The sequence below is a fragment of the Vigna radiata genome, chromosome 7 (assembly GCF_000741045.1).
Source record: "Vigna radiata var. radiata cultivar VC1973A chromosome 7, Vradiata_ver6, whole genome shotgun sequence".
Lineage (NCBI taxonomy): Eukaryota > Viridiplantae > Streptophyta > Magnoliopsida > Fabales > Fabaceae > Vigna > Vigna radiata.
The window spans coordinates 37951683-37966391 of NC_028357.1; the positions used below are offsets into that span (position 1 = coordinate 37951683).

General features: G+C 30.9%; 1 pseudogene; it reads right to left on the reverse strand.

Annotated features, from left to right (window-relative positions):
• Positions 1-12547: 12547 nt before the first annotated feature.
• On the reverse strand, positions 12548-13848 carry LOC111241973 (annotated as a pseudogene).
• Positions 13849-14709: the final 861 nt, after the last annotated feature.

Below are 14709 nucleotides of genomic sequence, written 5' to 3' on the forward strand. Positions count from 1 at the left end.
ACTTTCACTGTTCTTTTTTTATTTTTTTCTTTTTGTTAGAAGTTTCATCGACTAGAAATAAAACCAATTAAGTATATATAAATGGGTGTAAACATCACCTTATAAGTCGGTTTTGTAGGGTTGAATTAGACTTAAAATTTACTTTTAACATGATATTAGAGTAATGATTAAAGTTTATCTTAGAGATATTTGTTGTTGTGTTGGACATACTTTCAGACCATTCTGACGTGAGAGGGTGTGTTGGAAGTCTATGAAATGAAGGTAGAAGTGTATCATCTGGTACTTTTTAAATTTTATTTTGCAAAAACATTGATGCATTTCATCTTATTAGATATGCAAAATATTTAGAATCAACCAAAAAGTTGGTCGCAAAGTTATGGTTTTTACATTCATCAAACAAATTCTTGTTATTTCATTTTTTTTTTGGTGGAAAACACATAATATACTTATGATACGTGTTTCTTCTCTCTCCACATAGCAACATCATATATAATTAGGATGCTCCCCTGTAACGGTTAGCAACTTCAGACTTTGCTTCCGAGGTAAGGTAAGAATGTTTGCCAACGTAAAATCATACCTTTTATATTTGCTTTTGCCAAATGCACAATTCTTAAGAAAAACACAAACATAACATGTAAGGTAATGACATCTAATAATGAACTCTGATATTTATGATGTAAGTTGACGGAAAATAACCGGGTCAAAAACAAAGTTGAGCGATTTTATAATTATTATTATACATCCTTGATTACGTAACTGAACTATGTTTTGACACGTATGTAATATTAAAATGATATAAAAAATTAGTGTTAAAATATCATTTTCCTACTCAAAAATTATGTCTATAATATGACCCTTACGGTGAACCCTTTGACTAAACTATATGCACCATCCCATAAACCAAAAGCCTTTTACTATTCACCTTGCAATCGATGTTTCAACTTGAACTATTTTAGTAGAGAGAGAGAACTGTGAAGAACTTAGCCAGTATTTTACGTTAGGGAGCACAAACAAGCATGTTGATAGAGCAACAGTCCTTCAAAATCATGAAGGATAAGGCTTTTCACCACCCTAATTATTGCCACCCTGAACTTTTTGTTCAATAGGTTTCTCTTTCTGTTTCTTCTACCAATTAGTTTGTTTCTCACCTTTTCCCTCAATTTCAGGGTTGGAAGAAAAAAAAAGTAACCCTATTTGATTGCATATGCACGCCGATATATGGTATGCAGTATCTGTACCACATAACATGAAAAAAGCTTCCATGCTTAAAATCATATCAGTTTCATACTGATATTTTCTTAGAAAATATATTTTTTTTTTTTCTTTTGATTGAAAGGGATTAACTTTAACGAAGCAAATAGAGTGAGAAAAGAACTAGTTCACATGGGAAATGTCCTAAACACTAATGGCAATATGCGCCACCCAGGTTTGTGTATGAATGGTGTAGAAGGCCCTATTGTTATGTCCTAAAATCCTAGTACAAATACATGTCAAAAGGTGAAGAAGACCCTGCTACAATTTTTGGGGAATTGTCAAATAGAAATGACTTAAAGAGAATCAATACCATTTAACACTTGTATTTCTGTGTATTTCCAAATTCCAACACTTGTTGATTTGGCCTTGTGTTTCTTTTAAGAACAAGGATAAGTGCTTTTTATTTAACCTTGGGCTTCATGCCCCTACCACCCAATTCCACTTTCTCTTATTCTGCCCATCTCATGTGACTGGATGATGGACATGATAGATAAATAGAAAGATAGATGGTTGCAAAACGCAAGTAACAAAGAACACATGCGTAGGGTATCCATCTATCAATCACTTGTCCATCTTGTTCAAACCATCTTATTATAAATTAATCATCTCTCTCTCTCTCTCTCTCTCTCCCTAATGTCCATTGGCTCTTTTCATGGATCAAAATTTATCATCTTATTCATCGTTTTTTGATTTGTACCTATGTGTTTAGGCCAATGTCTTTCATATTTTTTATTTTTTACGAAAAGTTGATTTTGTAGTCTGCCACTGTGATCAACCCAACTAGCATAGACTCCTACTTTACAAATGCCAAGTGGCTGAAGCAACTCTCTAACCATTTCAAAGTAAAATTATTCATGTCATGTGCCAGTGCTATGTACGTATTGAGCCATTCAAATAGGCTTTATTTCCTTTGCTGATTTGTGATGATGCTCCACTATTTACACAATAATACAATCCAATTTAACATTCTGTTGACCGTATAATTTTTACACAGGTAGGCCATTCAATGATGAAATAATTCATGGTCTTGGCCCATCTTTCTCGATCTTGACGTTCATACATCAAAATAGCATCAAGATCATAACTCTCTTGATTTCACAATGATTGTCAAAAATGACACAGTCTTTGGTTTTTCATGAATGAGAAACAAAAATGACAAGTCATGCACAGATGTTAGCTGGCTAATTAATCCTGTGAGCAATTGGTATGTGAAAGAATCATGAACTGAAAAAGAAATCCCAGAAGAAAAGGGTGGTGGTACTTGGAATATGCATGCTTTCCCACTAATCATGATTTATGTTTAAAAACATTTGTTTAAGGTCATGCTTGGGATATGTACATTATTATTATACAGCTAATAAACATGCAGTGGGATCTTCCTCAAATCTCCTTTCATTAATGATTCACAACAGTAGGAAGAAGAGGTTTTGCACCAAAAGTTGAGAAGAAAGCCAATCCACAGTGGGAAAATATTTTTCCCCAAAGTGGCTGCAAAGTACTCCTTTTCACACAGTTTAGAAAGAGAAAGTATTGTGACACTAAGAAAAGTAGGAGGTAGAGTTGAAGTGTAAGACGACAATAATGTATGTGGTTTGGAACAAACTCAAATGGGTTGGATCCACCATTACCTTTACTCTATCTTCTCTATCTTAATATATAGTTTTATCAGTGAGACACTTCCCAGAATTTCTAAAACCTTTGTAATTGGTCCGACAGATCTTTTTCCTGGGGTCTATACCATATAATCTATAGTCTGCACCATCTAGCTGCTGATTCTTTTAGTGAAGCTGCTTTCTGTGTGCCCTTCAGAAGGGCCTTACACTAAATTTTCGTATAACTTTGTTTTTCTGATATCAAATTGTAAAGAAGGTTCGTCTTGGAATCAGTCAAGTGTTTGGTTGATTTCTGCTGGTTGGACCACTCAAATATTTTTCATCAGATAGGGAAAATCAAAAATGAAAACTTTTTATTTTTTGTATGAAAAGCAGATTTTAAGTTATCATTAAAGAGATATTTTTTATGTAGTTTATTATTTAGTGTGGACCACAAGTTACAACTAGATTCAGGAAAACTAGAAGTCAGTGGAGAATAGTGCCGTACAAAAGCCTGATGAAAGTTTACATAAAGTGTGAATTTTGTGATTTGGGAGAGTCGGACCAACGGATGTAATATATATATATATATTATTTTTTCTTTTTCTTATGCTGTCTTATTATTTTTGTTTTTTTTTTCTTTTAGGAAGATGAACATTTTATTTTAATGTTTTAAGTGTCTATATAAAAGTTTAGATAAATAAAATCGTAATATTAATTTGTTGATTTACTCAAAACATATATATTATTACTTAAAATTTCTTATGGAGTACGGTCTTCTTGATATAAATATTTAGCACTAGTGTAAAATTGGTCTTTTACGTTATCTCTTAGATGTCAGACTACAAAATATCCAACATAAATTATTGACTAGTGGTATTTTCGTAAATAAGTGGTCATATAGACATCGGTTAGAAAGGGCCTCGACGTCTATAATATTATAGACATCCAGTCCCTCCTAACCGTTGCCTACGGGCCTGACCGAATAGGTGAAAAGTCATTTTTTTTCGTCATATAGACGTCCGTTCTACCACTCCAACATCTATATAGACGATTATAGACGTCGGCCCCCTTGTAACCGACGTCTATACTCTGACAGGGTAGGTGAAAAGTTGTTTTAGACGTCGGCCCCCTAGATCTGACGTCTATATATACCGCGAATATTAATTTTTAATTCGAATGGACGTCTTATTAGTGAAGTCACCGACGTCTAGACCACGAATAAATGTCGGACATTGGGGGAGTCGACATCTTGTTTCTTGTTAAATCAGAAACCGCGAACTCGCGGTTATGCACACTTCATCGTCTTCCACCTCGCCTTTTCTCTCCGCGACATTGCATTTTTCAAGTGCGTTTTATCTCTTTCGAACCGTTTAAACTTATTTTTACTCCGACTAAATTAGTCTTTGATGGATTATCTTCCATTTAAACTGATTAAAATGAGTTTTCGTTGTGTTTTGGTGCAGTTTTGCTCGTGTCTTTATGTAGCGTAGTAGCACCTTCTTCCTTCCTTGTAAGAAAAGCTGTGTCTTTTGGATTTCTTATGGCATTTCAACCCAAAACCGAACATGGGTCCTTGCCTAGTTCTCATGTCACCATATTCTTTTTCATTGGCGTTTGGAATGGAACTAAGCAAAGACCCAGGTTCGGTTTTAGGTTGAAATGCCATAAGAGATCCAAAAGACGCAAGCTTTTCTTATGAGGAAACTAGCAAAGGAAGAAGGTGCTACTAGGTTACCCAAAGAGACAAGCAAAACTGCACTAAAACATAACGAAAGCTCAGTAGACGTCAGTTAGTGCCATGTCCAACTTCTTTATAGACATCAGACATGACAATAACTGACGTCGTTATAGACGTCGAACTTTATAAAGTCTAACGTCCCATTAACGTCACCCATAAGAGATGTCGGTTCAAGATCTAACGTTAAAAGTCCAAAATAACAAACGTCTAAAGCCCTTTCTACACTAGTGTAGATAATGTTAGGATTAAAGAGTATATGTGAGGAAGAGTGAATAGATGGATTTAAGAAGATAGAAATGGAACTATGGTGTTGTTTGAATGAAGGGATTTGAAGGGATAGATGAATGAATTTGAATGAAAAGTTTTTGAATAATGTTACGAGTATGATAGATTAAAAAATATTTTAATTGATCAAAATAGATTATTACCAATTTGTCCTTATGTAGAAATTTGATATAAATTTAAATTTAAGAAGTGAAAATTATATTAAAATGAAATTGAAATTTTTAATGCTAAAAGAAATTAAATTGTAATAAGTTTTGAACACAAACTACTGTTCATTAATACAAATCCAATAAATTAACTTATATTTAATATAGTATATCAATTTGATCTTCCAAATATTGAAATCTTATGTAAATGTTTTCAAATTCCTGTCTCTCAATCAATATCAAATTGGAAATATTATCTTGGATGTTATCAATTTTGTGCATTATTTGTATAAACACGTAATCTTAAGTCAGGACTCCATATGATTGTACAACTTGTTGGATTTAAGGTTGTGTAGAAATTTGATATAAATTTAAATTTAAGAAGTGAAAATTATATTAAAATGAAATTGAAATTGTTAATGCTAAAAAGAATTAAATTGTAATAAGTTTTGAACACAAACTACTATTCGTAATTACAAATTCAATGAGTTAAACTTAAATTGAATATAGTATATCAATTTGATCTTCCAAATATTGAAATCTTATGTAGATGTTTTCAAATTCCTGTCTCTCCATCAATATCAAATTGGAAATATTATCTTGGATATTATCAATTTTGTGCATTATTTATGTAAACACGTAATCTTAAGTCAAGACTCCATCTAATTGTACAACTTGTTGTTGCATTTAAGGTCGTGGTCAAATGTTAGCAACATCTTCTATAACATTTGAAGTGTCATCATCATCATCACCACCAGGATACTCTACTCTTCCATGTTGTCAAATATTCTTGACATTAACGATGACCAATTTGGACAATATTTTTGTATCAAAATAGTGATTTCATTCCAATCCAATTATGCTATCATAACTCAGGTCCATCTTAATTAAAGAGAACAAGAATTTTGGTTCTCACACATGTAGAAACAAACACAACCTCAAAGGCAACACAAGTACAAATCTCACACAAATGCAAGTTTTAAGCTTATATTCAATTGAATGTTGCACCTTTACCTTCCAACGATAACATTGATGGTGTTTTAAAACAAGCACAAGCCCTCCCAATAAAAAACTGTCATCTGCCATGAAAATCTCCATTGTGTTCCATTGTATTGTATCAGGAATTTCTATTGTTCATGTAAAGTTTTGACATCTTTTACATACATGACAATAATATAATTTCAAATAAAAAACAAGAATATTTTGGTTTTTGAATGCATCATGCTTAACACATTATGACAAATCTGTTTTAATATACATAGATGAATTTATAACCTCTCTTGTAAATCCATATTTTTAAATCACCACAAATTAATAAAAACAAACACATGGATTAATAACAAGTTTGTTTTCTTCACACATAAAAAACAATGTATTTACATAAATAAACACAACCTTAAAATAGCACCAAATCAAATTTATATCAGATTTATATGAATCAAAGCAAGTACTACTCTAGAAAAAATGTTGACCGTTAGATTAAACAAATTCATATTCCCTTATTTTACATGGACGTAATCCATCTTTATTTCTAAAATATAAAAAATTTGAAATAAAATTGTAATTAATTTAAAAAAAAACCATGCACTATTTGAAAATTTTATTTTTTAATCTGTACATAAATTAAATTAGATATATAAAAAAAGTTATTTCATCAGCTTATTTTCCTTCCATTGTTCAGAAAGAAGCACATTTGAAAATGTGATATTAAAACTGGTATTAAAAAAATCATAGGAGAGAAACTTGAAGTTGAAAATTGTATTGAGTTCCATAGAATAACGTGTCAGTGTGGAAAGTAAACAAACACCTTTTGTGTTTCTTGAAGAGAAGCATGATGTATAAAGTGTAAGAAGGCGTTTACTAGAGTCATAATTTTTTATTATTCTTCTTCATACCTTGGTACACAAAATCATATATTGTCTTTGGACCAAACAAAAGAGGCTCAAGTTTTCACACTGAGGAAGACAAGTAGCATCAAGTAGAATACAGAGACCGAAGCAGACAACCTTTGCTGTGCATGTTACATACACTAAAGCTCTTCACAAATAAACATGTTTTCAGAACCAGACATCACTTCTCCAAATGCTTCAGTTATCGTAAAAATATATGAAATCTAAAATTGGTATCATCAAATGATCATAATTAATCTAAAAAGATCCGTCCAATCAGGAAGAGAATCTATTCCAAAAAAGTTCATATATTTTATAAGAAAAAAAATAAATTTAAAATACACATATAAACTCCATTATTATGTATAAATTTCTTTCAAACCTATTTTGGGGCATATATGTAGCTAGCTACTAGCTCGTGGTCAAATGCACGCTGGTGGGCCAAAGCCAAGAGTCACAACGTGGTGACTTGAAGTTTCTTTGATGTTTTCTGGCTAGTGACATGCCATGATTCATCTGCAAAACAGTGTTTTACCTAACCATTCATGTTCATGAAAGTAAGAGCTGTGCATGAAAAGAAAGTTCATTTTAGTCACTTTTGTGCATCTTTTACTATTGTAATTTGGTAAACCTTGGCCATCTCTATTATTTGAATGCATTATTTATTCTGTAAAAACACTTTTTTTTATAAGATGATATAAAAGAAGTAATTAATAGTGATAGGCTTTAATATTGCATGTGAGTTTTGATTAAAAAATAGGGTTGGGGTTACTTATGAAATTGAGTTTATCCAAACTCTATAATTGTTTCGATTTGAGTGTGTTCTTTGTTGGATGACGTGTAAAGTGTATAAATAATGAAATGGAGAAGCAATGAATAAAATAAAAATGTTTAATTAATATTACTTTCACCTTAATCACAATCATATTTCATGTTTATTTAATATTATGACATTAATTGTGTTTGCCTCTATAATAGCTTGTGTTGAATCTCTTGACATGATAATACTCTTATGTTTTGGTGTACTCGATAGGATAACTTTACTCAGTGTTTTACAATTTATAGGTGTATTGTACAAAACCTAGATTTGGGTGATGGTGTTGACTTAAATAAATGCCTAATAAATTTGGTTGGTTTCGTATGTGTAAATGAAGTTACCAACTATAATAATTTAATTTCATAATGAGCAATCACAATTAAATTGTGAAATAAGTTAATTGAAGAACGTCCAATAAGGCACATAAGTTTATTATATAAATTATTTTTCAATCCAAATTATTTGAACAACTTCATTAAAATGTATACATAGTTAGATACAAATAAACAAAGTAGTACAAATATATGTGCAAGAGTTATCTTTCACCAAACCAAAAGTGTCATAGGTCAAAAAGAAACACTCTGCAGCAGCCTTATTTGGACCAAACATGTTTTTAGTGGAAACTAGTAAAGTACCTTAACTCAATGTTTAAAGGTTTAAATCTTTTTTTGTCCCTAAGTTATGAGTGGATGTTCAGTTTAGTCTCCATTTTTAAAAATGTAAACCTTTGGTTCCTAAGTTATAAAAAATGTATCAAATAAGTCCTTTTTTGATGTTCATGGTCAAAGTACAAAGAACAATCTAAAGTGTTGTTATTATTAAGAAACAAATCAGAGCAATATAAAGATGTTGCAGTTGTTAAGAAACAACCAAAAAGAGTATTTCAAGTAAAAAAATGACTCATTTGATACATTTTTTATAACTTAGGGACCAAAGATTTATATTTTTAAAAACGGAAACTAAACTGAACATTCGCTTATAACTTAGGGAAAAAAAAAGTTTAAACCATGTTTAAATATAAGTAATTACTTGATGGAATATAAATTTAATTAAATTTTTATTCAATAATGATCTCTTTCCTTTGTAGTATATATTGTTTTAAAAAATGACAACTATGCAAACATTACACATATGCTATTATTTAACATAATTAAAGTTTATTATGAATTCAAGTAATTTGACTTGAAGAATAAAGCATTTGAGCAACACATTGACGAGATACGTTCTCCACAAAAAAAAAAAAAATGTAAGCTCCTCTATACATTTATCACATTGGGCACACTCAATTAACCACTAAAAAAACAAATTTTTAAGTAATTGAAAAATAAATTACATTATTAGTTGTATTTATAACATCCTATACTATAAAAATAGTTCAAATAAACATAAATTTAGACTGTTATGTTGATTAGATAAAGATAAAAGATACTTTGACACGGTTTTTTTTACTTTTACACTCAAATAATTTGACGAGTCTCACCTTTTTTAATTTTTATTAATAGTAAAATGTTAACTTTGGTAAAGAAATTTGAAAAGTAAATTGTTATTTGAATGTATATATCACTAGATAAAACCAGTCAAAAAATAATTATCTTTAAGTAAAGAATACATCATATAAATCTCTTTAGTCTAATATATACTATACATAATTGTTTTTTATTTATGAGCGACAATGTATTATCGAATGTACAATGTAGACTATACTTCAAGTGTACCTTAAAATATGTTTATTTATTTAATCAAAGTAAGATCTTCTACTGCAGCCTTATACTTTAGTCTGTAACGTTATGTGCAAGATGACAGTACTGCAGTGGGACCCCTTAAGAATGGGTACTGTATTATTCTAGTTATGAAGCAACAACCCACTTAGGAATTATGGTGCACCTTAAATATAAGGATAATTTTGAATCTACCATATTATAATTTAATGTTGTTTAATTGCATAAATTCTTGTAAGAAGTATATTTGAAGGTAGGTGGGTTTTACTTATTGTGTACGGTGACAAAACCAAACCACCGACGAGCAATAACGAGAGGCATGACTAAATTGCTGTCGTTTTATCCCATTATAATCAATGTCTTTTTCAATGTAAGTGGGTTTAAAACTTCTTAAATTTAAGTATGATATGTTCTGTATAAAATTCCTATTTCAAAATAAGGATACGAAACAAAAAATATAATTTTTGTCAAATTTCACTATTAGGGTAAAACTTATAAAACTATACATGTTGCTGCTAAAATGGGATGGGGTAACCGCATGAGTTTTTGTATTTGTCAAACTTCTCTCTGTTTCTTGTTCTGGTAACCTATTGGTATAAGGGTGACATGCATAATATATTTCAACGTTTTTAAGTCAGAATTTTTTTTTATAGGCTTTTAATAATTTTAAGGGTTAAATATGTTTTTAGTTTCTATACTTTTGAAATGATTTTAGTTTTAGTTCATTTTCAAACTAAGGTACAATTTAGTCCTTCAACTTTAGAAAACTCTGGTTTTACTCCCTTTTACCAAATCTTTTTAACTTTATTTGTTGTTTCAAGCACGTTTCTCAGTTAACATTGAAGCAAAAATGTGTCAAACAGTGTAAACAATCCAAATGTTGTTTATCATTTAACATTGAACCAAAAATGTGTCAACCAATGTAAATAATCCAAATGCTATAATGAAACGTGCTTGAAACAACAAATAAAGTTAAAAAAATTTGGTAAAAAAGACTAAAACCAGAGTTTTCTAAAGTTGAAGGACTAAATTGTACCTCAGTTTAAAAATGGACTAAAACCAAAATCGTCCCAAAGTATAGGGACTAAAAAGATATTTAACCCATAATTCAATAGTGAGTAAAAACTGAATTTACTTCAAAAATAAACTCTTATTTATAAAGTTTATAAAAATATGACAAATTAATTTACTTTTTAATAATTATTAATGCAACCACTTAATAGTAGTTGTTGTGACATTAATTGTACCCTAATTCTGTTTAACGATTATTACGACCGAATGGTTATGAGATATTTTTTTTCACATCAGTCACTCCTTTCTCTGCAGTTTGTCACTGTAATCGATCAACTGCAAGTAGTAACAATACTATAATTTACTTAAAAATGATATGAGATGGTAAAACAATTTAAATGAAAATAAAATCCTAAATGAGTTTCTTTACATATTCTTATAGGGTAAATGTTCTTGGTATGCAATAATCTCTTATAAAACAATATCGTGTTTAGGTTTTTCGTTTACATATATTTAAAAATGACAATATTTCATTCATTATCACCTTTCACACCTTTTAAAGATAACAATAAATATTTCAGGTTTGATAACAATTAAACTTAGTCTTTTATTTTTAATTAGGTTTTTCCACTTATTTTTTTAAGTATTTAAATGTTATGAATTTGGTGATTATTTATTTGAAAGAAAGAAGTTGGTCCATGTTTTTAAATGTATGTTGGGGATATGGTTGTGCATGAGTGAAAGAGAGGAGAAGAAATTAAATGGAAGTCACGAGGGAATTGATTTCTGAAAAATATTTATATTGGATTCACCTACCCCTGCAAGCTCTGCATATAAATTTTAACCATTTGGTGGAAACCATTTGCAACTCTACCAACTTGATTAATTTACATTCAAAACATTGGCAACCATGGCAGGAGCATTACTGTATCACAGTCTGCAATCTGATGCACATTGCTTCCTCAGTGTGGCATTTCCACCAAGTTTTTCATACACATTGCACGCAACACATATAATGTGGATTTTGGATGTTTGGTAGGACGCAAACAACTCCTTCCATTCATTTTACTTCCATCTATCAACACATGGTCCCATCCATCTCTTTATACTTTCACAACACTTAACCACAAAATCACAACTATATAAATCAAAAATTTATATATATATATATATATATATATATATATATATATATATATATATATATATNTGTTTGGTAGGACGCAAACAACTCCTTCCATTCATTTTACTTCCATCTATCAACACATGGTCCCATCCATCTCTTTATACTTTCACAACACTTAAACAAAAATAAAATACTTTATAATTTGGTTATATATATATATATATATATATATATATATATATATATATATATATATATATATATAAAAGTAATATATGATTTTCTAAATTGTATATATTATACCTAGTACAAGAAAGAGGTAATAAAAGGTTTAAAGAATAATTCTGATAAAAAAAGTAGAGTACCATATATATACATATAAGGATCCTATGATTCTTCATCTATTAAATGAATGACAAATGCACAAATCTGCACAAATTAAAATAATATCTAAATTATAACTAACACAATATTTGATTATCTAATATCCTTTGATAGAATATTTAGCATTATCTTAACACCCCCGCTCAAGTTGGTGCATGGATATCACACATTCCCAATTTGAATAAAGACCCATCAAACAATCTTCTTGACACTCCTTTGGTGAGAACAACATCAGCCAACTGTAACTCTGATCTTATAAAAGGAAAGGAAATTATTCCAGCTTCAATCTTCTCTTTGATGAAATGTCTATCAATCTCCACATGTTTTGTTCTATCATGTTGAACAGGATTATGAGCAATTGCAATAGCCGAAGTATTGTCACAGTACAAACTCATAACTTCATTTGGTTTAAATCCCAAATCTGATAACACATTTTTAATCCACAAAAGTTCACATACACCTAGTGCCATGCCTCTGAATTCTGCTTCAGCACTAGATCTTGCTACTACAGGTTGTTTTTTACTCCTCCAAGTTACAAGATTCCCTCCTACAAAAGTAAAGTATCTAGAGATAGATCTTCTATCATCTTTCGAACCTGCCCAATCTGCATCAGTGTACCCTTCTACCTTTAAGTTTCCATTATTTGAGAATAAAATTCCTTTTCCAGGAGCAGACTTCAAATATCTCAAAATTCTTTCAACAACATCCATATAAAGCTTTTGTAGGTCATGCATAAATTGACTAACAACATTCACTGCATAGGTGATATATGGACGTGTATGACACAAATAAATTAATTTTCCTACAGCCTTTGGTATCTTCCTCTGTCTATGCTTGCTGAATTTGAGCATTGAAAGAGTTTATGATTTTGTTCAATTGATGTATCAGCTGGTTTACTCCCAAGCAACCCAGTTTCTGATAGTAAATCAATAGTATATTTTCTTTGGCATAGAAAAATACCATGTTTTGATCTAGCTACTTCAATACCCAAAAAATATTTGAGGTTTCCAAGTTNTTTCATCTCAAATTCAGATGAAAGGTATCGTTGTAAACTAGAAATCTCATCTTGATCATTTCCTGTAACAATCATGTCATCTACATATATAATCAAAGCTGTAATATTTCCTTTTCCTCTCTTAAAAAATAAGGTGTGATTAGAGTTACTTGGTCTATAGCCAAAAGCCTTCATAGACTTGGTAAATCTTCCAAACCATGCTCTTGGGGATTGTTTTAATCCATATAGAGNCTTCTTTAATTTGCAAACCTTCATTCCATTTGAATCTATCATGCCTGGTGGAGAATCCATATAAATTTCTTCAGAAATTTCTCCATGTAGGAAAGCATTTTTCACATCAAATTATAGAAGAGGCCAATCTTGGTTTGCAGCTAGCGATAAAAGTATTCTCACAGTATTGAGCTTGGCTACCGGTGCGAACATCTCTTGGTAATCTACACCATAAGATTGAGTGTAACCTTTAGCTACAAGTCGTGCTTTATACCTTTCAATAGTTCCATCAGCTTTATGCTTAATTGTAAAGACCCATTTGCTGCCCACAGTTTTCTTCCCTCTTGGTAAGGATACAAGATCCCAAGTGTTATTTTTTTCTAAAGTCGCCATCTCCTCAACCATTGCTTCGGTCCATTTAGGATCTGCCAAAGCTTCCTGTACATTACTAGGAATAGAAATTGAAGATAATTGAGATACAAATGATGCATATGATTGAGATAACCTGTGAGATGACACATATTTACTAATGGGATATTTAACTTTGGCTGGGAGGTCTGGTTCATATTTAGCTGGAGGTTGACCACAGTTAGAACAAGGTGGAAGATTATATTGAACAATAGTAGACTCAGTGTTTGGTGTGCTGGAGGCAGACAAGAATCAATTTCATCTAAATTAGTATTATCAGAGATAAGATTAGAAGGTACCTCTGAAGAGTCAAGTTGAACCTGTGAAGAAGATTGAGCCAATTGGTTATGATCAGAAGACATTGTATTATCCAGAAAAGAAGTGTCCATATTTAGGATTGGCTCACTTACTGCAAAATGATCCTCACACGATAATATATAATCAAACATACTAACATCATGATTATGCACTTCACTTTCGTTGCCTCCCTGAAGTGCAGAATCAACATAAAAAAATTCATGCTCATTAAATGTCACATCCATAGAAATGTAAAATTTCTTTGATGGTGGATGGTAAGCACGATAACCTTTTTGAGTTGTTCCATACCCAACAAAAACACATTTGATCGCTCGTTCTTCGAGCTTTGTACGTTGATGTGGGTGTAAGTGAACATATATAATACATCCAAAAATATGAGGTGGTAAATAAACTATGGGAGGAAGGATACAATGATTAGACAACACATCAAAAGGCCTTTGATAGCTAAGCACACTTGAAGGGGTTCGATTAATTAAATAAACGGCAGAGCTCACNGCCTCACCCCATAAATGAGATGGGACATTACCTTCTATCAAAAGTGATCTAAAGGACATGTAGTTTGATGCAAGATGCCTTTAGAGTTCATGAACTCTATTAATTCAGTCTTAAATATTCCCTTCCATTGTCTGATCGAATAACCTTAATAGATGTGTTAAATTATGTAACAATCATATGATAGAATGAACGAACCACATCACACACATCACTTTTATGTTTAAGCAAATATACCCAGGTTACCCGAGTACAATCATCAACAAAACTGATAAACCATTTTTTTCCATTATGTGTAGATTG